Raw genomic sequence first — 25,959 nt, forward strand, 5'->3', positions numbered from 1 at the left:
TCTGGTTATTAAAAGTTTCAGTGCATTTTATTTCCAATACATTTAAGGGAAGAATTACCAGCTACAAAAACCTTTGTGTACATGTCTTTTTTTTCATATGGGGGATCAAACTCATGACCTCGCGCTTGCCAGGCAGGCACTCGTGCCGCTGAGCTAAATCCTCAGCTCCCACAAAGGCTTTTGAACACTGTTTCAAGGTGAGGATGCCAGACATCCTAAAATAGCCCTAAATTCGATTTATTATAATTGTGTGGCACTATGTACAGTAATTCCAAGTACTGGATGACTTGAGAGGAGGCCTCCCTGTGTCTTTGTTGATTGCCATTTGTGACTAAAACTATTTCATTCTGCCACTTATATTGACTTTTTACAGTATTAAAATTTGATTTCAGCAGGATGTGGTGGCATACACATCTAATCCCAGCTCTGGGGTGGCTGAGGCAGGAGAATTTCAGTGAGTTAGACAGCCTGGGCTGTGTAGTGAGTTCAAGGCCAGCCTGAACTGCATAGCAAGACCCTGTCTCAAAAATTTAAAAAATTTGGGGCTGGGGATTTAGCTCAGTGGCATAAGTGTCTGCCTTGCAAGCACGCAGTTGTGAGTTTGATCCCCGGTACTAAAAAAAATTTTTTTAAAAATATTTCTTCTTTAAACTTCAGAATAAATTGACAGTTGAGTAGGTAATATTGAGTCAAGCATATCAGTAGGTTGAAATATGAGCATGCTCATCAGTGTTCAGGTCAAATGCCTGAAGTGTTTTAGGTCTTAAGAGCTATAATCATGGTAAGATCAACCATGTTGGGGAATCATTGCTATCTCCGTTTAATCCATTTAGTACCTTTTAAAATAAGAAGTGTCCAAAGTTATATGACTGGCATAACTTGAGCATTCTTATATAGAGACATTGGTGATAATTCCTGAGGATGTAATTTATTAATAAAAATCAATTCATCATTCTCGACTTGTTTGCAGTGGTAGAAATGATACTGCAGGCATTGCTCCTACTTTGAAACCAAGTGTCCAGGCTGCTGACTCCAAGCCTGCACAGAGGCCAGGATACTCTCCTTACTCTGATAACCACTGACTAGTACCTCATCATTTCCTTATGCTGTATGTTTATGCCTCACAATGTTGTCTCTATTATTTTTCAAGTGATTATTTCATTGTTTATGTCACATATTAATTGCCAAGCTTGGAGTGACCCTAAGCAATTTTTAAAAGCTTGACTAGATTTACTTGAGGATAATTTCTTCTGAAAAGCCACAGTTTTGATTGTCATAAAATGACATGGTGCTGTTCTTGATTGCTGAACTTTTGTTAGCACTTTGGATGCAATTTAAACTCTATTGTATTACATTTGCAGAACTTAATAAATACTGCATATTAGTAAAAAAAAAAAAGAATTTCTGGGTTAATGCAACAGCCTCAAAGGAGGGAGGCGCCTCAAAGCTGTGTACATATAGCAAACTTACATAAGAGAGAGACTCACCTTCAGTTTTTCATTTTCTTAAAAACAGTGTTAGTAAGCACATACTTTGTGCTAGATATTAGAAGTTGTGTTGGGTTTTCCCTGTATTCTCTTAACTGAATTGTGGCCCAAGTATTCCTTACTAATGGGCTGCTATGGTAACCACATCTGGGATGGAAATTGGCAGTGCTGGGTGGTATTGAGTATCACACGGGGCACACAAAGGGGTGGCTGATCAAACGCTGTTGCACAGTAAAGTAAGGTTCAAGTTGGCAATGAGGCAAGCTCAGTTATCAGACTTGCTGGTCATAATTTAGGCAGTTGTGATTTGGGTCTTTTTATATCCCTCCTAAGAATCAGGATAGTAACAATAGTTTCCAAGGAGCACCCTCATGGGCAAACCTACAAAAGGCCACCTGGAAGCCTCTCACCTAGGAGGTGGTGGGAGTAGCTCATTCACTGCTCAGTGCATGTCAGAGTTCTCATCACTTGCGGAAGAAAGAACTTCACGGTGAAAACATGCTGGAAAGTACATGATCTGTGGCACTTTCTAAAAGGGCATTGCACAGTAATACTCAAAGGCATGAATAAATGAGAAAGTAGGATGTGGAGACAAAGAGAACAAGGTTTGAAGAAGTAGGTCAGAGCTCTAGTAATGATCAAGAGATATTCATTCCAGATGCAACAGTTGGTCCTGGTTGAGATGAGTTCACCCTCTGGGAAGAAATGTTTGAATAGTGTATAGTTTGCATATTTTCGCATGGGAAATTATTAAAATGGAGGTACCGCAGTTTTTCTGCTGGTTTTAAATTGAATTCATCAGATCATAAAGAAGAAACAGACAGCTAGAAAAGATAGATAAAAAATGTGTACAGCAGACCAGGGAGAACCAGGAAGGAAGCAATAACCTTGCTTATGAACCAGCTGGAGCACAGACCAGGGAAAACCAGGAGGGCAGGTACATTCCCGCCTGTGAGCCAGCAGCAGCAGGGGCTGGGGAGAACTGGGTCGGGGATAACTCAGCCCCCATCCATGAGCCAGCCAGAGCACGGACCAGGGAGAACCAGGAAGGCAGCGAAGCCCTTACTGGTGAGCCAGCCTAAAGCCCTCAGAACAACCATTTAGAGGACAACAGTATGCAATATAGAAACTATTGTAGATTTCCTGTTGTCTTACTAGTTTTATATGTTTCACTTTATTGTTTTACCCTTTTAAAATAAAAGCAAATACATTTTTAAAAATGTATACAGAGATTCTTTTTAAGAAAGGATAGATGTATCTAGAAAGATAAATGTAAGCTGTGTGGGATATAATAGGATGGGTACATTTATTAAGTGGGAGAAGGAGACTGAATCTGAGCTAATTAGAAACAAACTGCAGGGTCAGGAATAGCTAACAGAAAAGCAATATGGAGCCAGGCGTGGTGGCTCACGCCTGTAGTCCCAGCAAACCTCAGGAGGCTGAGGCAGGAGGATCATTGCAAGTTCGAGACCAGCCTGGGCTACAAAGTGAGCTCCAGGCCAGCCTGAACTACATAGTGAGACCCTGTCTCAAAAAGACAAAAAAAAAAAAAAAAAAAAAAAAGAAAAGCAATATGTGAAGTCTGCATTCAGAGAACCATGTACAGGTCACAAAGACCTTATGTAGAGACAACAAAGTAAATTTTTAAAATTATTATTTACTAAGTGAGGGTAGTGAAGAATACCTGGCCATCCGTCTGCAGGAAATTGATTCTCGCACCCACCCTCCCCTGCAAATACCAAAATCTGTGAATGCTCAAGTCTCCCACATAGCATGTCATAGTATTTTTATGTAACCTATGTAATCCTCTCATAAACTTTAATCATCTCAGGATTACTTAAATGAAAATTACATAGTACAATGTAAATGATATATAGTTATATTGTTTAGAAAATAATGACAGGGAAAAGACCGCACATTCTCCATACAGACACAATTCTTTCCCAAATATTTAAAATACAGTTTGTCGACTCCATGGATATGAAACATACTGACACCGAGAGCTGTCTGTAGTTGGAAGAGGGAGGCTTACCGAGGGTAACTAACACACAGAATGCCCCTTGTATCAGAGCTCCTTTCTCATGCAGCTGACACTGTGACAAGGAAAGCAGCATTCAAATTAGGAAAAGAGTATTAGTGGCAGAGCCTTGCAAACCTCAGAAAAGGTCTGGGATAAAATTTAGGAAGGATGTAGACTACCAAGAAATGATAGTGTGAAGAAAGATGAGTTATATAAGTTAGGCAGAAAAGGCTTGCTTTGAGTGTGCTAGAGGTGTTAGTGACGACCCCCCCTTCCAGTGATTGTGGTCAGCTGCAGGTAATAATACTCATCACTTACTGGCATTGCTGCCTAAAAGAATTTATAGCCTGAGGAAAATTAGAACTTTGTTCTCATAGCCCCTGGGGCCATAGGCCTGGTATTGAAGTGACCTTGGTAACCTGTACCTAAGAGTGCGCTTCTTGTCTTTACTGTTGTCCTGAAGATTGGAGCGGAGAATGGGATCAGTGTCAGGTATTAGGTCTCTAGAGATAAAAGTACATAGGCTTTACCCAAAAGAAACCCCCAGTCTACTGGAGACTTAAATCCATCAAGTATGCTTAGGAACAGTGACTAAGCCAGTACAAACAAGTATCTTTAATCTCTAGATTTTGCTCTTCAAGCATTATTTTCATGATATAAACTGGAAAAAATACACTCAGTCAATTTTTGGTTGAGTGCAAAAGCAATTCCAGTGGACAAAGACCACTCTTTTCAGCAAATGGTGCTGGGACAGTGGGACCTCTCTAGTTCAACAAATAAAGGGATAAATGCTTGAACATATGAATAAGTAACTTCAAACTTATGAGTAACCTAATAAAAAATTAACATAAATGGATGATAGGCTTAAAGGTAAAACTTGGGAAAAATGAGAAAATCTTTAGGATCTAGACTAATGAAAAATTCTTAGCCCTGACACCAAAAGCACAGTTTAGAAAAGGAAAGACATAGCAAAAGTGTGGTGTGGCCATGGGGACTGGCAAATACATCAAGGAAACAGAATAACTAGTCCAGTAATATAATCATACTGCCAACATTTGATTATTGATAAAGAAAGCGAAGCAACCCAATAGGAAAAAGAGATTGTTTTTGGCAAGTGGTGCTGGAATAGTAGATATCTACACAGAAAAATAAAATAATTACAGGGCATGGAGGTGTATACCTGTAGTCCCAGCACTCGGGAAGCTGAGGCAGGAGGAGCGCTGCAAGTTTGAGGCCAGCCTGGATTACATAGTGAGTTCAAGACCAGCCTGAATGAGACATAGTGAGACCCTGTCTCTAAAAAAAAAAAAAAAAAAAAGTTTTAAAAAATAACATCATATAACAAAAGTAATCAGAGTACAAAAGTAATGGATTATGGTACACACCTGTAATCCTAGCACTAGGGAGGCTGAGGCAGAAGGATTGCTGTGAGTTTGAAGCCAGCATGGGCTACAGAAGAGTTTGAAACTAGCTCAAGCTACATAGCAGAGACCCTGTCTCAAGAAAAGAAAAAAAGAAAGAAAGACAAAGAAAAAAATTCATAATTTAAGAACTAGCAAAAAGTTCTCATTCAGGTAAGAGAAATCAATGTTAAATTTTAAAAACCGAGTCTTTAGTTTCAATGAACTAGGTTTTAATGAAAGGGCAAATCATACCCTGGGAGGAGATATTTACAGTACATAAATCTGGCAAAGGAAATGCAAAGAATTCTTACAATTTAGAGATAAAAATTTTTACCTGAACAGGTGCTTTAAAAAAAGAGATACATGAGTGACTATGAAAAAGCGCTCAATGTCATTAGTCATGAGGGAAAAGTAAAATCAAAGTAATAGCATTAAAAGATTGACAAGAAGTGGCAAGGTGACAGAGCACTGTGTATCTTACGCCTTCTTGGTGGGACAGTGAAGTGGATAGTCTCTGGGAAAAAACACAATTCTATTCCTAGGTGTTTACTTAAGAGAAATCAAACCACAGATCCTCAGAAGCACTTTTAAAGAATATTCACAGCAAGCTGGGGCTGGTGGCATTCCCCTGTAATCACAGCACTCTGGGAAGCTGAGGCAGTAGGATCTAAGTTCAAGCCCCGCCGAGGCACCTTAGTGACTTACTGAGACTTTGACTCAAGACTTAAAAAAGAACTGGTGATGTAGTTCAGTGCAAAGCCCTGGGTTTATTCCCCAGATTTTTTTAAATCACAGCAGCATTATTCATAATAGCCACAAGCCAGAAACAGTTGAATTTTCCATCTTAAGAGGATTTCTTACAGAAAAAAAAAAAAGTTACATTATATGTGGAAATACTGCCAGGCGTGGTGGCTCATTGCCTGTATTCCCAGCACTCAGGAGGCTGAGGCAGGAGGATCCTTGCAAGTCCGAGACCAGCCTGGGCTACAAAGTGTGCTTAAGGCCAGCCTGAGTTGCATAGAGAGACCTTGTATCAAAAAAACAAAATGTGGAAATACTGCTCCATAATAAATAACAAGTGAACTATTGACATACAACAAAGTGGTGAAGCTCAAAATCTTTTGCTGAGTGAAAGAAATCCCACACATGAATATACATACTCCATGATTCCGTCTTCTATGAAATTGTAGAAAAGACGAAACTCATCTGTGGTGGGAATCACACCAGTGGTTGCCTCTTGCAGTTGGAATGGACTGAAAAGAATATTGTTGGGTATTCTTATTTCTCAAAAAAGGGGTTAGATTACACATGGTATGCATTTATTAAAATTCTGCACAAGCATACTCAGTGTTACAAAAAGATTGACCGTTGATATACAAAGTAACTCTGATGAATCTCCAGAGAATTAGGCTGAATGAAAAAACCAAAAGGTTATACACTGGATGATTTCATAGAAGTGATATTTTAGAAGTAGAGAAGAAATTAATGGTCGTCAGGGATTAGGGTAGGGAAAGGGGGTATTTGGGAGGAGGGTGTGGCGGTAAAAAGGGAACAGGAGGTGTCCTTGTCTGTCTTAACTGTGGCGGACACACAAACTTGCACAGGTGACAAGCTCTACAGAACTTAATATATGCACATGTAAATGAATACAAGTAAAATGGGAAATCTGAAAGATGGTCAGTGTCATGGTAATGATTGTATATTACAGTTTTGTAAACTGTTAGTACCGAAGTAAAATGAGCAAACTGTACAAGAGATCTTACGAGTTCATACAGATCTGCAATTATTTCAGTAAACTTCGTTAAAACAGCTCCTTAAAGATATGAGTTTGACACTGTATTTGGACATGACCCAGGGTACATGAGAGAGCAGTGGACTGTCAGATTACTAGGTTGGGTCAGAAGGACTGAGGAACCAATCTGAGAGCAAAGATGGGTTCCAAGAGAGACAACCAGAAAAGTGATTCCAGATAAAAACATGTAGTACCTAGAACAGTCAAATCTGAGCTGGATCCAGCTGCCGACACGCAGGAAATATTAATGCTAGGAATAAGTCCAACTCTTCATGCGTGTGCGTGCAGCCAGGGAAATTTAGACTGTGAGACACTGGGAGTGGGTCGGGTTCTTCAGCACATCACAGAGAAACCAGAGAGATGCAGAACTGTAGATGAAATGAAGATCCAAAGGCCTATCAAGACAAAAACCTCAGGACAAAATTAGAAATAATATATTAGAATTGTATAGGTAGTGAAACCATAAAGGAGGACAGGAAAGTGAGCAAGGAGATACAAACCCGGGACTTTAGGGACAACCTGAGTTAGAGATGGAGGAGAAGAAGGAGAAGGAAAGGTTTCCTTCGTTACTGATTTGCAGTTCATTGGAAAATGCTGGCGCTGTTAAAGATGTTTACCACAGGTGGCAGAGCATGGGGTGGGAAGAAGATAATATGTACTATTTTTAAAATTAAAATGGAACTTATCCTCAACTTGTATACAGTGAAACGGACACACCGAAGCTCAAAATGCAGTGCAGTTTCTTAACACACAGACACCTATGTAATGGACACACTAATCAGAATATAAAAATGTTTTCTTCCCTCCCAGAGTTGTCCTGTATCCGTTCTCTTTAGGCAAGCACTATTGTGTTTTTATCTCCATCGTTTAATGTGATCTCCTTTTGAACCTCACTTAAGTGGGATCATACAATATGTAATCTTTTATGACTGGCTTCTGTGGCTCCCAGCATATTGTTGTGGACGTTTTTCCATGTTTTTGACTGTATTCTACCACATGAAAGCACCACAATTTCTGTCTGATTTTCTGTGGATGGACATTTGGGTTCTTTTCACTTTTATGTTTACTGCTGCTAACATTCATACATAAGTCTTTTTGTAAAAGCATGTTGTTTATCTTATAAAAATACATGGTAATAGAATTCCTTGTGTCATGTAATGGATTATATTCAACAGTAGAAGAAAGCACTAATAGCTTAAAGTGATTCTGGTAATTTGTATTCATGTCAACAATATCTGAAAATTTTGGTTATTTTACGTACTTGCTGCTTTGGGGGTTTTTAATTTAGCCATTTTAGTGCATGTGAAGTGGTATTTTTTATTTCTTCAATACAAATGAATAAATGCAAGTTGAGTACCATAATCTCCAAGTCCAAAATGCTCTAAAATCCAAAATTTCTGGAATGCTAGCATGATACCACAAGTGGAAAATTCCTCATCATGAAACTGCACAAAATTATTTAAAATATTATATAAAATTACCTTTAGGTTGTACATGTGAAATGTAGATGAAACAGAAGAATTTCTGGTTTAGACTTGGGTCCTGTCCCAGGATATTTTTTTGGATATATGCAAATATTCCAAAATCAGAGACATTTCTGGTCCCAAGCAATGTTCAACTGTGAGGACCAGTAATGAGGCTGGTTTTAAATAACTTCATGAGCTTCACTGGCCATTTTTCTTGTTTTATAAAATTTTTGTTCAAAGCTTTTACCTATTTTTTTTTAATTTTATTTGAGGAGGAAAAAAAAAGCAGAAAAGGTACAATTTATACAGAATTTCAGAAAAAAATAAACAGTAGGAAATCACTAGTTAATGGATTACATATTGTCATCTTAGAAATATTTGTTCAAGTTACAAAATTAAAGCTTATAAAGTGGACATTCAAACAGTGAGATTGGAAACAGTTCTGTTAAATGATCCAACAAAACTCTGTAATGTCATTGTCTATCTTAATACACTTAAATATACATGCAGTTATATCATTTAGAGCACTTTCTTTTCCTCTCTTTTGCACAATGACTATTACACATTTTGGGTTTTATTGTTCCCACAGTTCTTATTACTTTTTTGGAAGAGAGTAAAACCAAATGTGACATAACAGAACAGAGTCAGTCAAATCAAAAGGGTGGACATAATGGATAATGTAAAAGCATAATACAAGGTGATCAACAATGGTAACCAGAATGCCTCCCACTATCTCTAATAGAATTGCCTATATCATCAGTTATACTAAAATTGAACAAAACAGTAAAGAACAAAACCAACAAAACCAAAATATTGGAGACATTACAGGTCTTCAAAAGTAGATAATAGTCAACCAGAATGGGCGTCATAGTGAATCCCACTATCTTCATAGCTGTTGCCTAAACTTTTGAACCTGGTACTATCAAGCAAAACAGAATAGAGGAACATCAGTCAAAACAAGATGGTGAGAGCAATACAGGGCTTTAAATCAAGTTGATAGAAAGTCAAAGTGGGTTACTATAATATATCCTGCTATTTTTTATTTATTTTTCCCTTAATTAAAAGGATAAAAATAAAAAAGTGAATAATAAAATGGAGATTGAGATAAAAGAGGGCATAACAGCTAAACAGCACATATCAAAATTTAAGCATATTTAAGCATAATAGTGTTTCACCACAAGATAATCCCGACATAAAAGTAGTTACCATATTGTCTCTTTCCTTGAAATCTTTGAGTATAACTTCATATACTGTAGCATCAAATATATCAAAACAATGTAAAACCATTTAAGAGAATGACAGTATTACAGGGTATTTAGAATCAACTAACAGATAATGAACTATGGTTTCTGTATAATCTCCTTATCTATAAAAGTTTTTGTTTATACTGTCACATATAATAAAATCCAATAAAATACAACATGTTAAGACCAATGGAGACAGAAGAACAAAAGCTTGATGAGATTTCAAAACAAGATGATACTAAATTAGCATTACCTATTATGATGTCGTTTTCTCCAAAATAGCTGTTCTTATCATCCAATCTTCTCTGCCTCATTTCTGTTGAGGTCTTTTTCTTTCATTAGCTGTCAGTTTGTCGTCTTCCTTTTGTTTTCTGGTCCATTCATTGTGGCCTCTCTGCCACTATTTCTGGATTCTTCGTATTTTTCTTTTTTAGAATATCCTGTAGTATTCTCTGTAGAGTTGAATTGGTGGTTGCATATTCCTAGTTCCTCTTTATCCTGGAAGCACCTTGTTTTTTCATCAATTTCCAGGGATAGTTGTGCAGGATATATCAATCTTGGCTGGAGGTTATTATCTTTTAAAGCTTGAATTGTTTCCCTCCATACTCTTCATGATTTGATGGTTTGTGTTGAGAAGTCTGCTGTAATTCTGATTGGTGTTCCCTTGTAAGTGATCTGTTTCTTGTCTCTGATGGCTTTTAATATTCTGTTCTTATATTGGATTTCTGGAATTTTGATTATTATATGCCTGGGTGTAGCTCTGTTTGGGTTGTAGGTGGCTGGGGTCCTGTATGCCTCATACATCTGAGTATCTTTACATTTTGCTAAATTAGGAAAATTCTCCTGGATTATTTCCGTGAGTAGCTTTTGTAGTTCATTTGTTTGTGACCCTACTTCTTCTTTTATGTTCTTAATTCTTAAGTTATAGATCTTCTATCATCTTCTAGTCTTTGTATTATTGCTGTTTGTTTCTTTGTTATTTTAAAGAAGTTTTTCATTTCATGCTCCCATATTACAAATCTGCCCTCCAGTTCAGATAATCTGTCCTTAGTTTCTTTCAAGCTGTTATGCCAGTTTTCGATAGAGTTTTTAGTTTCCTGGTAATCTCTTTGAACCTGCTTCACGTATTCTATGCTTTCTCTATTTTCTCCATCAAACAATTCTCCCCTCTTTTTCTGTTCTTCCATTCCACCATCTGTTTTTTCTTGGGTGGTGCTTAGCATTTCTCTAACTATTCTGCTTATGTCTAGCTTCAGGTCATTAATAACTTCATTCCTGAACTCGTCTATGAGGCTCTGGAGATAGTGCTTTATATCTATTGGTGCCATGTTTGCTATTGCCTGTTTCTCAGGATTGGGGCCAAGGAGCCTTTCTTGTTGCTCTCTCTTCCCATATTCTTTGTTCCTTATATATGCAAGCGTATATAGGAGGCCCAGCTTCCTTCCCTGTCGGCCACAGTCTAATTGAATTGCGTCGGCTAGGTGTTCTCGCCCACCGCAGCGCATCAGGAAGTTACGGACCAGGAAACCTATGCGGGGCCCGCCCCTCCAGGTCAGCCTACCAAGAGCTTCACTGCTAGGGTGCACCTCCAGGCACTGGGACCTGGATTGTGCTAGCCTACTGGGTCTCAGCCAGCAGCATCACGTAGGCTAGGCACTGCTCACCAATCCCGCTTGAGAGGGGGATATGTGACTGAAGTCACTATAGTGCCCTGTTCCTGCAAGTCTGCCTGGTCCCAGAATGTCTTCTGTTGGAGCCTCCTAGACCGTGGAAGAGTCCCAGTTTCTCTCACCCACCGCAGGTCGATGCACAGCTCCCCGCCCGTCTTGCTCTCTACTCTGTTCACCGATTCCCGTTCTCAGAGCTTTCACGCATCTCTCTCCCTGCCGAGCTGATTGAGACGCAGCAGCGGCAGCAGGAAACCCAAATCGCGGCTTCCAATGGTGCGGGCTCCAGCTTCCATGCTGAGGCTTTATCTGTTCGTGTTATAGCATCAGGATTGCATTCCCAGTTGGTTTCTCTCAGCCCAGTTCGTTCTTGGATCAGCAGGGCATATCTCCACTTGCTTAGGATTTCTCGCTCCGCACCATTCCTGGATTCTAAGCTGGGTCTTTCAGAGAGCCTCCGTAGCTGCTGCTATCTGTCCGCCATGTTCTCCAATTCCTCCACTTTTACCTATTTTTAAGCAGATTTTTTTTTTTATTGAGTGCAGGATTTCATTTTGTTTTGACTTTTTGAAACAGTTTCATCATGCCATCCAGGCTGGCCTTGAACTCACTACTCACTTTGTAGCCCAGGCTGGCCGTGAACTCACAGCAGTCTTCTGCCTCAGCCTCAGAACTGAGATTAGAGGGCTGCACCACCATACTGGGCACAAGATTTCTTAATATTCCGGGTAGAAGCTCTTTTCCTATATATGTATCAGAAGCATCTCCTCTCGTTATGTCACCTGTCTTTATTCTCAATCTCTCTCTCTCCTCCCACTCCTCTCTCAAATTGGAGTATCACTTTGGATATAGCCCAGGATGGCCTTGAGCCTCCTGCCTTAGTCTACAAAATAGCTGTGATTTTTTTGAATGTTTTTAATTTTTATTTAAAGAAAAACAAAACAAAACAGTAAAAGGGTACAAGTAATACAGAATTTCAAAAAAATAGTAAGAAATCACTAGTTCATAGATTACATATTGTTGTCTTAGAAATAGTTGATCAAGTTTAAATTTTATTTTGAAGGTAGTAAAAATATAACAGAACAAGACAAAACAAAGCCTTCGAGACCATGCAGTGAACTTGGTACAGAACTTCACAGCAGGATGCTGAGATAGTCATAATAGGTATGAGTATATCTCGTTGTCTTCACAATAGTTGTCCAGTCAATTAGATATAGTGAAATCAAACCAATAACAGGTCATTATAAAACTAGTCAAAGGAGAATATTGAATAGAGCAAAACAATCATTACAAAACATAACAGTACTGGATTTTATTATATGTGATAGTATAAACAAAAATTTTTATAGGCAAAGAGATTATATAGAAACCATTGTTCATTTTCTGTTAGCTGGTTCTAGATACCCTGTAATACTTTCATCCTCTTGAATGGTTTCACACTGTCTTGATATGTTTGATGCAATAGTATATGAAGTTATGTTCAAATATTTCAAGGAAAGAGACACTGTGGTAACTACTATTAAGTCGGGTTATCTTGTGGTGAAGCACTAGCTTACTGAAATTGTTATGCTTTGACCTGTATTGTTATGTTGTTATGTCCTCTTTTATCTCAATCTCCCCCTTTTTCTTAAAAAAAATTTTATTTTTTTATTGTCTTTTTAATTAAGGGAAAAAATAAAAAAAATTAACAGGATATATTGTAGTAACTTTTTGATTTCCTATTAACTTGATTTGAAGCCCTGTATTATTCCCACTATCTTGTTCTGACTGATTTTACTCTGTTCCATTCTGTTTGACAGTATCAAGTTTGAGGGTATAGGCAACTACTTTGAAGGCAATAAGATTCACTATGATGCCCATTCTGGTTTGACTATTAACTTCTTTTGAAATCCTGTAATGTTTCCAATGTTTAGGTTTTATTGGTCTTGTTCTGTACTGTTTTGTTCAATTTTATTATACCTAATGATATAAGTAATTCTTTTTAAGGAAGCAAGAGGCATTATGGTAACCATTGTTGATTAACTTGTATTCTGTTTTTACATCATGTGCTATGTCTATCCTGTGTTTTGACTGACTGCTTTGTTTTGTCATATTTGGTTTTATTCTCTTCCAAAAAAAAGTAATAAGAACTATGGGAGTAATAAAACCCAAGAGATGTAAATTTTGTTGTAAAAAAGAGAGGGAAAAAAAAGTGCTCCAAAGGATACAATTGCAAGTGTGTTTAGGTGTGTTAACATAGATGACCATATTACTAAGTTTTTGTTGGATCATTGAACACAACTGTTTGTAGTCTCACTGTTTGAATGTCCACTTTGTATGCTTTAATCCTGTAACTTGAACAACTAGTTCTGAGATGACAATATGTAATCTATTAGCTAGTGATTTCTTACTGTTTTTTTTTTTTTTTGAAATTCTGTATTACTTGTAGCCTTATTACTGTTTTGGTGTTTTTTTCCTTTAAATAAAAAAAATGTTAAAAAAAACTGTAACAGTGAAAATAACCTTTGCCTTCAAACAGAAGATAGAAGGAAATCCCCCTGTTCGCTGTATTGCATATGGACATCCTCCCAAGAGGTGCTCAGACCTCTGTCCCCAGTTGATGGAGTGGGGAAGATGTTTGATTCTCAGTCTGCGGGCCGGTAGGCTCATGGGAACATCTGACTGGTTCTCCTCCAGGCTCACGGCAGGGCGCTTACCAAGAGGGTGGCAAATTGCCTTCTTGTGCAGCCGCTTAATTAATAGCTGTGATTTTAAGTGTGTACCACCACACCTGGATTCATTTTCTTAATCTTTTTTATGAACAGAAAATTTCAATTTCATTAACCTGATTTATTTTGTCATATTTATCACCTTTCCCCCTCTTTAAAATTAACATTTGAAACACAAAATAAATGCACTCATGATAGGGAATCGGTACATACACTTTTTGTGCCTCAATCCTTTTACTTCCTCTTTTCCCGCCCTTCCTGCCTCCCGAGATGTTCCCCTCATCTCCAGTTAGTGCCTTTGTGTCCCAAGAAATCTTTGTCTATGCTTAGTTGCAGTTATGTAACCCACTACGTCCTCCAGGTTTTAATGATTAGCATCTATAATCACTTGAGTTAGTTTTTGTATGTGGGATGTGAGATACAAGTCATGGTTCATTTTTTTCCCCCACGTGGATATCAGACTATACCTTTGAGGCTGGGCATGGTGGAGCATGCCTGTAATCCCAGCACTCTGGGAAGCTGAGGCAGGAGGATTGCACGTTCAGGTCCAGCCTGATTAATGATTTAGCGAGACCCCATCTCAAAAAAATAAAAAGGACTGGGGAATGTACCTTGGTGTGATGGCCCTGGGTTCATGACCCAGTAGCAAAAACAAACCAAACAGTTACCTCTGTATCAGTCCTTTTATTGAAAAGTGTTTCTTTCCTCATTGAAACACACTAACCCTTTGTCTCAGCTCAGCTGACTGGTGCATATTTGGCTTTATTCAGGAGTCTGTTTTTTTAATGCAAATGTTTAATGGCTGATACATGTAGGGTATCTAGACTGTGTTCTCTTTTTTTAATCTTCTTTATTGGTACATTTTAGACCAGTAATCACATTAATCATAGAGAATTTGTACCTGTACATGATATTCCCTGTTTATTTTTTACGATTCCCCTGCCCTTCCTCCAACCCCTCTTACAAAAACTTTCATTCCATATTTTCCTTCTTCATTTTATAACTCCCTCCTATTTGTTCCCATCCTCATTTGAACATTTTCTTCCTATTTCACAATATCTGTTATGCCCTTTGCTCCTTAGTTATACTTTCAGTTTCTCACACCAGAGAAACAATGCCATGTTTACAATGCAGTATGTCTGATTTATTTCACTCAGAGGATGGCCTCAGAGTGCATCCATTTACTTAGAAATATCTCAAGCTTATCTTTCTTTATGGCAGAGTAGTACTCCACTGTATAAAACTACCCATCTTCTTTATCCGCTCACCAGTTGATGGGCATTTGGGTTATTTCCAAGATTTGACTTTTACTGTAGTCAGCCCACTGTAAACAAGGGTGCACATATATCACTGTGGTGTGATGCTTTTAATTCTTTCAGGAAGATATCAAGGAGAATTAACTGGGGCAAATGGAACCTCTAGTCCTAATTTTTTAAGAAACCTTCACACTGATTTCCACAGTGGATGTACACTCCTGCCTACAAAAAGAAATATTCCCTTCCCCCCACAGTTCCAGCAGCATTTGTTATGGATAGCAGCATTCTTTCTGGGGTGAAATGGAATCTCAGCATTGTTTTTAATTTGCGTCTCCAGAATGACCAGTGATGTTGAACATTTTTTCATATATTTATTTGCCATTCATACTTCCTTATCTTAGATGCCCATTTTTGGATTGGGTCAGATTTTTTTTGAGTTCTTTATATATACTAGGTATTAGTCCTTTGAAGTACAACTTGTAAAAGAAATTGCCCCACACTGAGTTGTCCCTTCACTCCATTGGTGGTTTTTCTTGCTGTGCAGAAGCTTTTTACCAAAATGACATCCCAGTTGTTGATTCTTTGTGCTCGTTCTTGTGAGATCAGGGCTTTGTTCAGAGTCTTTGCCTTCACCAATGTCTTCAAGAGTTCTCCCTCTTCTATCTTTCAACAGATTTAATGTTTCTGTTTAAACATTTAGATCTCTGATCCATTCCAATTTTACTTTAGTGCATGGTGAAAGATATGGGTCTAATTTTAAACTTCAGCATGTGCAGAACCAGTTTTTCCAGCACCATTTATTAAAGAATCTATCTTCCAGTGAATATGTTTGGCACCTTTGTCAAAGATAAGGTAGCTGACTATGTCTGGAATTGTTTCTGCATCTTCTAATCTGTTTCACTGATCCTTGAGTCTTTGTGTTTGTTAGTTGCCCATACCATGCTGTTTTATCACAGTAGCTTTGTAGAATAATTTCAAGTCTGGAATTGTTATCCCTGTGGTGGATTAAAAACTGGTGTGAACTTTACACCAGCTGAATTGAATCAGCATAAGCTGAGTGTAGATGGACCACGTGAGGATTACTGTGAGCATAAAAAAGACTTGGAGAGGAAGCATGGAGCATTGTGGGTTCTCCTGTGTGGTTGTTTGGAGCTGTTGATTCTTTTGGCGCTATCGGTTCTCCTGAAGGAACTTGTTATTCTGTCTTCCCTGATATGACCTCGGAGGTTATCATCAGATGAGCTCGGAACCTTGTCACTGAGAATGGCTGCGGTTCACTTTGCGGAGCTCTGGTTCTTACTTTGAGTGTTGCTTCTTGGCTCTGGAGGGGAACACATGTGCTGTACAATCTCCAGAAGTTTGTCACTCTGGCTTCCTGATATGAATTCAGCTGTTCTCATCATTGGAGGAGCTGGGGGACCCATTGACTCTGTGGATGGCTGTGATACTTTTGGGGGAGCCCTCATCCTTATTTTGAGCATTGCTTCTTGGCTCCAGTGTAGAACCTTCAACCTACTGGCACAGACTTTCTGGCTTGCACTGCTGACCTTTGGGTCTTCCCATCGCAAATACATGAAATAGACTTGCATGAGTCGTTGTCATGGGCTCTGGGCCTCCATTTTGACTTGTGGGGTGGGGATGCATTGTCATAGGCTCTAGGTCTTCTGACCTCATACAGATTATTGCCATGGGATCCAGGCCCTTGCCTGGATTTTCTAGATCTTTAGTGTGTGGACAGATTTCCTGCACTTCTTATATTTGACTCTTTGAGTGACCATTATAAATAATATAATATAATGACCATTATAAATAATGTAAATTATGTGTCCTGTATTGAATTGTTTTCCTTGCAACCTCTGAGTACGATGTGTCCCCTACCTTGCCTTTGTTGCCCGGAATTGCCTTTGCTGTTCTACATCTCTTCTGGTTCCAAATGAATTTTAAGATTGTTGTTTCTTAATTCTGTGAGATATGCTATTAGAATTTTGATCAGAATTACATTAAATCTGTATAACATTTTTTTTGTCTTTTTTGAGACGGGGTCTTGCTATGCAGTTCAGGCTGGCCTTGAGCTCACTTTGTAGCCCAAGCTTGTCTTGAACTCGCAACGATCCTCCCACCTCACCCTTCCTAGTGCTGGAATTACAGGCGTGAGCCATCACGCCTGGCAAATCTGTATAACATTTTTGAAAGTCTGGCCATTTTCACTATATTGGTTCTTCCTACCCAAGAGCAAGGATTATCTTTCCATTTTTAAATATACTCTTCAATTTCCTTTTTTAGAGAACTATAGATTCAACGTAGAGGTCTTTTACTCAGTGGATTGATTCCTAGGTATTTCACTACTTTGGATACTATTGTGAAGAGTGTTTTTTCCCAATTTGTCTCTCATTGAGTTAGTTATTTATGTACAGGGAGGCTATTGAATTTGAGTGTTGACTTTGTATCCAATTATGCTACTGAATTTGATTACTAACTCTAGAAGTCTTTTGGTGGAGTTTTTGGGGTCTTCCAGCTAGAGTATTGTGTCATTCACGAATAATGATAATTTAACTTCTTTCTTTTTCCTATCTTTATTCCATTTATTTCTTTCACTTGTCTAATTACTCTGGCTAAAGTTTCTAGAACTCTATTGAATAAGAATGGACACAGTGGACATTCTTGTCTTGTTGCTGATTTTAGAGTGAAAGCTTTCTGTTTTTGTCATTTTACTGTAATCTTGGCTGTTGGTTTGTTATAGATGGCTTTTATCAGATTGAAATAAAGTACATCTGTTCCAGTTTTCTGTAGCATTTTTATCATGAATGAATGTTGTGCTTTGTCAAAAGCTTTTTCTGCCTCTATTGGGATGGTCATATGGCTTTTGTCCTTGGCTCTGTTAATATGGTGGATTACATTCACTGATGTACGTATGTTGAACCATCCCTGCATCCCTGGGATGGTTCTTACTTGATTATGGTATATGATCGTCTTGATGATGGGCTGCATTCTGTTTTCCAGTATCTTATTGAGGATTTTTACATCTAGGTTCATTATGGAGATTGTCCTGGAGTTGTCTTTCTTAGTTGGATTATTCTCTGATTTTGGTGTCAGGGTAATACTTGCTTCCAGGGATGAATTTGGGAGTTGTGGTAGATTACCTAATGGTCAACTTTTAACACCCAGCTGAACTGAATCAGTGTGGTGCAGATGTGCAAGGCCCACTTGAGGATTTTTTTTCCAACAGCATTAAAAGGAACTGTTGTGCTATTGGTTCTCCTAGAGAAGCTTGCCACACTGGTTTTCCTGATATGAACTTAGCTGTTCTCATCATCAGAGGAGCTTGAGACCTTGTTGTCGCTGAGGATGGCTGTGGTTCACTTTGAGGGAGCTCTGGTCCTTACTTTGAACATCACTTCCTGACTTCAGTGCAGATCCCTCCAATCTGCTGGCCCAGATCTTCCACCGCTGACCTTTGGGCCTTTGCAGTGCAGATCCTTGACCCAGATTTGCATGAGATGTTGTAGGCTGTAGGCCTTCAGCTGGGTTCTTTGAGTCTCCAATGTATGGTCAGATCTCCTGACCTCTTTTGCATTTGACTCTTGGAGTGAACATTATAGAATAATTCTATAAATTATGTGTCCTATATTAAATTCTTTCCATTATAAATCCTAACTACAATAAGAGTATTGTTACCATTTCAATTTTCTAAAAAGTTTGAGAAGTCGTGGTTTTAGATGTTCTCTAAATTTGTCATAGAGTTCAACAGTGAATCTGTCAGGGCCTTGGGTTTTCTGTGTTGGTAGGTTTTAATTACATGTTCAATTTCACTGATAGATGTTGGTTTATTTATGGTTTTTATATCTTCCTACTTCAGCTTTGGTAATTCATATATATCTAGGAATCTGTCTATTTCTTCTGCATTTTCCATCTCATTAAAATAAAGGTTCTTGAAGTAGATCTAGATAATCTTCTGGATTTCTGCAGGATTCATTGTGATTTCACTCTTTTGTTTCCTAACTGCATGAATTTGAGTATTTTCTTTCCTTTTTTGATAAGGTTGGCTGTTTGTCAGTTTTATTTACTCTTAAAAGAACCAACTCTTCAATTCATTGATTCTTTGTATCATTTTCTTAGTCTCCATTGCATTAATTTCTGCTCTTTGTATTCTCCTTTCTCATACCAGCTTCGGTTTTGGCATACTCTTCTTTTTCTAGAAGCTTGAGGTTCAACATTGAGTCAGATATTTGAACTCATTCTGTTTTCCTGATGTGAACATTCACTGCTTATGACTTTCCCTTGTAGGACTGCTGTCATTGTGTTCCACAAGTTCCAATATGTTGTATTGTTGTTATCATTCAGTTGTAAAAAAATCTAATTTCTTCTTGAATTTCATCTGTGATCCATTGGTTGTTCAGAAAGGTATGTGTTTATGAAGTTCTTGTAGTTTCTTTTGCAGTGGATTTCCAATTTCATTGCACTGTGGTCTGATAGAATGCATGGCATAATTTCAATTCCTTTGTGTTAACTTAAGCATGTTCTATGAACCAGTAAGTGGTCTACTTTGGAGATTATCCCATGTGCCACTTAGAAGAATGTGTTTTCTGATGTAGTATGGTAGAACAGTCTATAGACATTTACTAAGTCCATTTGTTTCAAAAGTTTGGTTCAGTTCTGATATTTCATTATTGTTTTTTTTGTCTAGTTTATCTTTTTATGACAGTAGAATATTGAGATCTTCTAATACAATCATATTAGGGCTGATTTGATTTGTCCATTAGTATTTGTTTTATATAGTTGGGTGCACTGGTATTTGCTGCATATATATTTATGATTGTTATCTCTTCCTCTTGGATTATTCCCTTTACACAGATAAAATGACCTTTATCTCTCTTAATCAGTCTTGGCTTGAAATTCACTTTGTCTGCAAGTAAACAGCTATCCCAATTTATTTCTGGGTTCCTGTTGCATGGAGTATTGTTTTCCATCATTTGACTTTAAGTCTATGAATTTCTTTTTAAAATAGGCCAGGGATTTAGCTAAGTGCCTGCCTGGCAAGTACAAGGTTGTGAGTTCGATTCCTGGTACCAATAAATAAATAAATTAATTAAAATAAAATAAATGTGTTTCTTGTATGCAGCATATTGTTGGATCTTGCTTCTTGATCCATTCTGCCACTATGTGTCTTTTGATTGGTGACTTGAGACCATTAATACTGTTGGTTATTATTGGTATGTGTTGACTTATCCTTGTCTCATGATTTTCCTGTTGTTGGTTCCCTCCTTTTTTCTCTCTCTCTAATTGTTTGCCTTGCTGGTAGATTCCTTCTGTTGGGGTTTCTGGAGCTGTAGTCCTTATTATCTCTTTCTAGAATGTTCTTCAGAACATTTTGGAGTGCTGGTTTGCTGGGTATAAATTTCCTCAGATGTTCTTTGTCATGGAAGTATCTTAATTCTCTATCAGTTTTGAAAGATAGTTTTGCAGGATACATCAATCTGGGCTGAAAATTGTTTTCCTTTAGAATTTGGAATATTTCACTGCAAGCTCTCCTTGACTTGAGAGTTGTGCTGAGAAGTCAGCTGTGATTCTGATGGGCTTTCCTTTGTAGGAAAGCTGTCATGCATGGCATAAAAGCTGTTTTCCCTACAGCTTGTAAGATCCTATTCTTATGTTGAATTTCTGAAATCTTGACTGTGATATGCCTGGCTGCAGAATTTTTTTGATCGTGGCTATTTGGAGCTGTATAAGCACTGCTTATCTGCGTGTCAGTTTTTTTTTTTTTGTACTGGGGTTCGAACTCACAATCTCACACTTGCCAGGGCAGGTGCTTACGCCGCTAAGGTAAACCCCGGTCCTCATGCGTGTCAAATGCGTGTCAAATACCAGAAAAGTTTGCTGCCGTGATGGCTGTGAACATTTTATAAATATAATTTGTGGCATGTTCTGCTTTTTCATTGACTCCAGTGCTCTTAAGTTATTCTTGTCTCATCCAGCACCTGCTGGATTGATCTGTTGTGGTCCCTTGCTAGTTTTTAGAGATGTTTCTTTTCCTGGCCACTACCTGCAAGCCTGTCTTCAGTATCTGAGATCCTGCCCTCACATTGGCCTAATCTGCTTCAAATACTTTCCATGCAGCTTGAATGTGCTTTATGGATTCCATTTTCTTCCTATTCTGAGCTTTCATTATTTTCTTAAGTTTGTCTATTTTTTGGTCTGTGTCTGTTCAAGCACCACTAAGCATGGTCTTTATTTTACATCATCTCTGTAGTTATCAGATATGATTTCTGATTTCATTTTTTCCAGAGCCTAATTCAATTGCTTTGTTGTTACCACTTCAGAGAGATCTGGTTGGGGGCTTGCAGATTGTCCCACCTCGTTGCCCCCTGGATTTGCCTTTGGTGAACTGGATGTCTTGGGTTGCATTTTAAGTGTCTTCTCATTTTCCTTTCTTTCTCTTTTTAGTTTAATTCCTGAGGTGATGCTTTTAAGTTACTTTATTGCTAGTATTTATGACCCCTAGGTGATGACTTCTTCTCTGAAGTATCTCCCAGGTATAGCCGGTTTTTGGATTTTGAGTCTGTTGGAAGATCTGACCTCTTCAGTTTGTTGGAGATGAGAAGATGTTGCTTGTTTGGTACTTTGGCAACCCTTGTTTGGTACCCTGGTACTTTGGCACTGTGCCACAGTATTTTCTGTGACCCTTGTCAATCTCAGTCACGGAATACCAGGACCAACACCTCTTTAGAACAATTATGTCAGTTTTGGCTGTAGCGGTACCAGTAGCATCAAACACAGCCTAGAAAATGATACACTGAGCTAATCTTTAATTTGCCACTTTTAACCATATGAACTAGATCTGTGGTTACATAAAAATCTAACCACATAGTGGAGGGACTGGAGGCAGCAAGATGATCCAAACTCAGGGCACCAGGAGGAAAGCCTGTCACTACTGTGACTTGGATGTTGAAAGTTACTGTTACGGGCAAGGCCATCCAGTGAAGCCTCAGCAAATCTGCATGACTCACAATTTGCTGCTCAACTATGGTCTTTACCAAAAGATGGGAATCTGTCACCCTCACAAAGCCAGTGCTGAGAAGATGACCAAATACCACATGCGGATTACATTCAGTTTTTGCACTCCATCCGTCTAGATAACAAGTCTGAATACAGCAAGCAGATGCAGAGATTCAACATTGGTGAGGACTCTCCAGTATTTGATGGCCTGTTTTTCTGTCAGTTGTCCAGTAATGGCTCTGTGGGAAGTGCTGTGAGACTTAATAAGCGCATATCGGTATTCCTGTGAATTGAGCTGGGGGCTTTCACCATGCAAAGAAGTCCGAGGCATCTAGCCTCTGTTATGTCAGTGATACTGTTTGGGGCATCCTGGAACTGCTGAAGTATCACCAGAGAGTGCTGTACATTGACATTCACCATGGTGATGGCATGGACGAGGCGTTCTGTGCTGTAGACCAGGTTGTAGTCCCATAGTCATTTCTTTCATAAATATGGAAAGCACTTCCTAGAAACTGAGGACCTATGGGATATTGGGCCTGGCAAAGGCAAGTATTATGCTGCTAACCACCCAGTAGGAGATGGGATTGATGCTAAATCCTGTGAGGCTATTTTCAAACTGGTCATGTCCAAAGTCATAGAGCCTACTGTGGTGATTTTACAATAGACGCAGACCCCATCTCTGGGGATCAGCTGGGTTGCTTCATGACCATCAGAGGGCACGCCAAGTGTGTGGAACTTGTCAGAAGCTTCAATCTGCTTGTGCTGGTGCTGGTGCTGGGAGGAGGTGTTTATACCATCACGATGTTGCCCAGTGCTGGACATATGAAGCAGCTGTGCCTCTAGACACAGAGATCCCTAGTGAGCTTCCATACAGGGACTACTTGGGCCCAGACTTCAAGCTTCACATCAGCCCTTCTAGAACACTAATGAAAACCTGGAGAAGAGCAGTGGCCCTTTGAGACCCTGAGAATGCTGCCCCATGCAGACAATTACTGAGGAGAGTGGTGATGAGGACAAAGAGGGCCCTGACGAGAACATCTCTGCCAAGCAAGTTGTCTGTGACTCAGATGAGGAGGGAGAAGGTGGCCACTAGAACTCTTCCAACTACAAGAAAACCAGGAGAGTCAAAACAGAAGATGAGAAAGAGAGAGACCCAGAAGAGAAGAAAGAGGTTCCAGAAGAGGACAGAACCAAGGAGGAGCAGCTAGAAGCCAGAGGGGTCAAAGAGGAAGTCAAGTTGGCCTATGCAGACCTCTCCAACTCAGCCTTCTTACCATATCCCCTCCCTTTCTCCCTGTAGCCCCTGAGATTTTATTTTTTCTATCTCTCTATATATTTATATTAAAAGTCATGAAATATAAATGTCCCTAGGGACTAGTTAGGTAAGCCAGGGCCCTTGAATGCAGGGCAGCTATGCTGGGGGGACTTTTCTAGCAACTGTCTTGCTCCCCAACCCTCCCCAAGTCTTAGTTTTAAACCATAAAGGGTACAGATCTAGATGGAAGCAGTGCATCCATAGATGAAGTCCTGATGTGCTGAAGGCCTATGTAGCAGCTTTGGAAAGGTACCCCTCGTGAGTGTTCTGGAAGGATAGCTCCCTTCATTCTTCAGGCTCCTAAGGTAACATTAGCCATACTTAGATCGGTTCTGTTCTCATATCTTCACACCGGCCCCCAATGAACTAAGAAACTCACACTGACCTGTGTTCACCCAGTTCTGCAGGTGGAGGCTGGTAATCTAGCTTCTTTTGATGAGACATTATTTTCATGTTTTTGAGACTGTGTAATAAAACGGTACATTTCTTAAATAAAAACAAAAAATTATATGTAGTATACAAGCCCTTAGTATGTCAGTTTTGCCCTCAGGAGTCAAAATTTTTAAAATGGATTAAGGAGAAAATAGAGAAGTGGAAGAAGAGTAACAGATTAAGGTTTAAGAAGTGAAACAGGCAAGATTGGAGGGCAAAGGAAGATCATGCCAACTTTGAGAAACTGGCACAAAAGGCTGAAGTAAAAGAGAAATGGAAGAAATGAAGGAAACAATACAACCACAACCACAGAGAGGCTAGGAACCACATTCACACTCATACAAAAAGAAGTTCAGACAATGAAGGAGAAAGAAGGGGGGGAGTCCACTTCTAGGGTTCTCTGTGGTTTCACTAGTAGACAGCCTGTGAAGGAAAGAGTCCTGATTTGTGCAGATCTCTTCTAGCAAGCCAGCAGTAACTTTTTGGTGGAGTAGTGGATAATCTCAGGCCTGCCCTAGGACCAGACACGTTGGGCTCACCACCATCCAAGTAATTTCCACAAGTCAGCCCAGCTGGGAGCCGCTATTTGGAGCCAGCAGCAGTTCTGGGTTCTGAGCTCAGCAGCCCATTTCCAAGATGGCTCCTGGCTAATCATTCTCTCTTGCTGGAGGACCAAGTCTCCTGCACTTCAGCAGCCAGTGCAGTCCTTTATGTCTGCTGCTCCCCTCCCCTGCCGTGTCTCTCTGCCGAGGCCTCACTGTGCATCCACAGGTTCGAACCACTCCTCTCGCACAGAGTCCCATCTCAGGGAGAAGATGCCACCACCTCCTCCTTCTTCATTGAAATTGCTCTCTTCACTCTCTCTCTGGGCTTCAGTTCATGCCTCAGGTTCTTCCTGGGTCCAGTGGACCCACTTCCCTCCTCCTTGTCTTCCTCACGGTGCTATATTCCCACGTCTGGCCAGTGACTCTCAGAAAGTATGTTTTCTCTGCTGCTTACTGCTACCATCTTGGTCTCTTGCATCTGCTCCCAGTATTTTCTATGGCCCTTTGGCAGTCTCAGTCTTGGTATACCGGAAGGACAGCTGGCTAGAACAATTGTGTCACTTTGGCTAAGATGGTACAATTGGCAATCACTGTAGCATCAAACAGCCTAGAAGGTGACAAACCGAGGTAGCCAGTAATTTGCCACCTTTAACTGTATGAACTAGATGTGTAGTTCTATACCAAAATCTAAAACAAACAAGAAAGTTGTGTGCTGTACATAAGCCCTTAATATGCCAATTATACCCTATGGGGAGAAAGTGTAAAAGGGGTTAGAGGAAGAAGTAGAGACATAGAAGAAAAAGAAGGAGAAGAAACAGGACTGGAGGACAAAGGATCACACAGACTTTGGGAAACTAGCGCAGAAGACAGAAGGAAAAGAGAAAAGGAAAAACTAAGAGGAAGAACAGAACCACAACCACAAAAACCTACATTCGCACCATATAAAAATAAGAACATATAAAAATGAAGAAAAAAGAGAAAGAGAAAATACAATCATCCACCTCCAGGTTTGTCTCTGCTGTCACTGGTAGACTGTATGTGGAGACGGAGCCCAGATCCATGTTGATTTATCCCAGCACGTCAGAAGTTTTAACTAGTGGTCAAATCAGCTTGGCCTCAAATTCCTAATCCTCCTTCCTCTACCTCTGGAGTACGGGGGTTACAAATGTCAACCACCACACTTGGCCTCTAGAGGACAGAGTCCTCTTATTGGCTAGCCCGTCTTCATTTTCTCATCTTTGTAATACCAGATACTTGGGTGACTGAGGTAGGGGAGATGGTTGGTTTGAGACTAGCCTGGGAAAATTAGTAAGATTGTATTTCAAAATAAAAAAATTTTAAATGCCTGGAGATATATATTAGTGACAGTGTTTGCCCAGCATGTGTGAGGCCCTGGGTTCAATACCCAGTACTGAAGAAAGGGAATGGTAAAATGAGATAAATGAAACCCTTTTTTTGTTGTTTTTTGTTTGTTTGAGACAGGGACTCGTTTCATATTGCCTTGAACTCAACTGTGTAGCCCAGGCTGGTCTCAGACTCGTGGTGATCTTCCCACCTACCTCAGCCTCCAAAGTGCTAAAATTGCAAGCGTGAGCCACTATGTCTTGCTAAAATCCTCCTTTGTGTCTTTC

At 39.4% G+C, this 25,959-nt stretch overlaps 1 protein-coding gene and 1 pseudogene across 2 annotated transcripts in view; both read left to right on the forward strand.

Moving 5' to 3' along the window:
- The window catches only part of Fbxo10 (F-box protein 10), a 61,396-nt gene that overhangs the window by 12,693 nt on the left and 22,744 nt on the right, over positions 1-25,959 (forward strand). The gene's annotated exons all lie outside the window — the stretch shown is intronic.
- LOC134470537 (histone deacetylase 1-like) lies at positions 4,744-25,957 on the forward strand (annotated as a pseudogene).

This window comes from Cavia porcellus, unplaced genomic scaffold, assembly GCF_034190915.1.
Source record: "Cavia porcellus strain 051 isolate PalLab524CR breed Dunkin Hartley unplaced genomic scaffold, mCavPor4.1 scaffold_1, whole genome shotgun sequence".
Classification (NCBI taxonomy): Eukaryota; Metazoa; Chordata; class Mammalia; order Rodentia; family Caviidae; genus Cavia; species Cavia porcellus.